Here is a 3,213-nt window from a genome sequence, read left to right on the forward strand (position 1 = left end):
CAGAGCCCCGTTACCCTAGTTACAGAAACAATGCTCCATTATGTAGTTCCGTGTTCTTAAAGGTTTCTATAGCAAAAGGAAAAGAACATCTTGCCTGGTCATGACCCTTCTACTTGGCATGGTTGTTTTACAGAATGGAGTCACAAAACAAAATGGAGTCACTTTTGCTTTTCCTATTACATTCTGCCCACTGGTTTTAGTAGGTTTGATGTCAATCTTGCACATCATTAGGCCTCAGTTTCTTTTTTATCCTTCTGTTTCTAAGGGACATACTAGGCTCACAAGACCATAAGTTGTACATCACCTACACTCTTGTGTAAGAGGCAGGGCCCTACAGTAGTCCCAGTCAGAAGGACTAGAGCCTAACTATGGCTGAGATGATGGTAGTCAACAAAGGGGACCATGAGAACAGGTTTTGGAACTAATTTCCTGAAGCTGATTATGTTTTTTTTTCTCTTTTCTTTAACCTGTTTCTCACTAGCAACAAACTGTCCTTTATTATCCCAAAATGATTTGCATAGAAACAACAAATTTCTCCTAGGGCCATACAAAGAAGTCCTCTTTGTTTTAGAAAGAGATATCTAGACCCTGTCTGTTTTGTAAGACTATTTCTGTCAGAGGGTCTAGTGAAACCTCTAGTTTGGAGATTGACCTTCTTAGTTTTCCTAAATCTATATCTATTTGAAAGCTGAGGGACTTAAAATTTTTAGAGTCTGTGATAAGAGTTGCAGTTCCTAAAGCAGTAGATCCAGCTGTTTCCAAACCAGCTAGGAGGGGAACTAAAATGGGGGCAGCCCATCTATGTTGATAAATCAGTGGGCCCTGGCCTTCTAATAAGTCCAGGTGTTTTTTTTTCCTTTTACTCCATCAAAATAGTAGGTTACATAGTTCAGAGTTATTGAAAGTTTGGAGATTTAGGCAAGGAGTTTGAAGTAGGACCTGGGAAGCACAATTTTTAGTGAATGGGGAGTTGTCCCACTTATAATTTGGGTTGTGAAAGCAAGTGTCTCTTTCTGGGTGATCACCCAGGGTGATCTTGGGAGTATTTCTCCAGGTATATCTTCCTGAGGTAGACATATTGGTAAACATCTATAAATTGACCATAATTTCCCCTCTAATTATAGGGACCTCCTACTGCTATAAGGAAAAAGGATGATGACCATTATTGCTGCTTCGAGCTGAGAGGGGGCTACGTTCAGTGGGTAAGCAGTTTGGAGTTCCTTTTTAGAAATTAAGAGGGTCAAATTAAGATGAAATATTTTGTTATTTATAGTACTTTAATTGAAATGCAGTTGAAACCTCTTGACTTCTTGTATGTAGAATTATACCTTTTGGGACTTTTCAATTTATAGTAACATTGTTTTTATGATAACACAAAATAATTTCAAGTTTCTTTTTAATTTCCCAATTTAAGAAAACACCAACAGTGTTTAATTATTTCATTTTATGGAAGTTAAGGAGTTAAGAGTACTTGATATTATATTTAACAGTTAGCATTTTAACTCTGTAAACCAATTAGATATCTCTAACAAACATCTATGATGAATTTCATACATCAGATCTAATTTATGTATTTTTAAAAAAACAAGGTATTAGACAAGTGTACTGAATAACATTAGTAATTTTTTCCTGTTTAAGAAAAATACTAGAGACAATGGATATTAGACACTTTATAGACATTAACATTTTAACAACTTTTTAACCACCTAAAAACAAAACTGCTCATTAGTAACTTTGAAGATATTTTTACTTTTATTTATTTTCCCAATTTAAATTGAACCTTTTAAATCACATTAACCAAATGTATTTGGATTCATTTTTTAAAATTTTAATTTATGAGCTCATATGTCAATTTTGGTACCAAATATATGTAGACATGGCAATACATGCAGACAGACAGTACACCGGAGCACCCACACAACACAAATGGACAAAAGCCTTATAGGTCATTATTTTTTTAAAAAAAAAAACTATTAGATTGAAAGTTAAGTGTTGTAAATTGACCTTAGAGCAAAGCAGAGTGTAATTAGAAAAAACATATTAACCTACGCATGTCAGATCAAAATCATGAATTTAACAAATACAGAATTTTAAAAGTCTTCTGACCTTTTTCCTGAGGTGGTTCTGCTCATCAAAGCTGAAAAGAGTTGAGGGAACATAGACAAATGAAGGGGGCTTATTTTTCCCTAGAGGAACTTCCCAAAGGCGCAGCTATATTGGTCTCCTTGGGAGAGTCCCCAGGTTGGGGTCCCATTCTAAACTGGTTTTTCTGGTTTCTTGGATAGCAGCCACCAACTTTTAGCCTGACATTGAAAAATTTTTAGACCATTTTTTAATAGTTGGAATTATTCTTGCCTACAAATACTGAGAGACAAAAGCCAAATTTCTAGACAAAATTATGCTTTTTGTTATACAATTCAGGAAAAATAATTTTATAAAACACTTTAGTTTTAATCTGTCCTCTATAGGAACTGACATGATTTACCCAGTTGGCCACCTGGCCCAGTTCCTAAATGAAGGCATCTCCAGAATGCTTTTTTTTTTTTTTAATCTTTAGCTTTAACTTTTGACAATTCTTTTAGTCCTGTTGGCAGCACTTTACATTTTAATGCAAGCTGTAGTGAGCACAGTTAAAACCATTTTAACCATTTTTTCCCATTAAAAACAAACTGAGGTAGAAATTAACACAGAACACAAAGGGAGCAAACAAAAACAAACCAACAGACAAAAGTCCTGAAAATTGTTAAGAAAACAAGTTAAAGGGGTCCAGGTGGATATCTCTGTAGTGTTTCCTTGTCCCATGATGTCAGTGGAACGAAGGAGTCCTGATGAAAGAAGAGCGGTTATGAGAACAAGAAAAGGGGCCCACGCACAACACACGGACAGACAAACACAAGACATACGGCCGGAGAACAGACACGGGACAAATGACAAACAGCAAGAAGACGCTGGAGAAACGACAAACAGCAGAACAGACACAGGACAAGCAACAATCACTGAGGTCACACAGGGAGACCTCTAATGGGGCAGAGACCACAACTTGTCCTGCCCCCAGACAGATGAGGCCTCCAGTGGGACAGAGACGTCTCGTCCTGCCCCCAGGCACAGGTGAGGCCCCACTGGAAGGCCTCCAGGGAGACAGTGACAACGTCCAGTCCTGTCCCGGGAAAGGTGTAAGCGACTGCATCCAATCTGACCTTTTCCCCAGAAGAG

The sequence above is a fragment of the Marmota monax genome, unplaced genomic scaffold, assembly GCF_021218885.2.
Source record: "Marmota monax isolate L192 unplaced genomic scaffold, Marmota_monax_Labrador192_F-V1.1 WCK01_AAM20220418_F8-fsc00035, whole genome shotgun sequence".
NCBI classification, from domain to species: Eukaryota; Metazoa; Chordata; class Mammalia; order Rodentia; family Sciuridae; genus Marmota; species Marmota monax.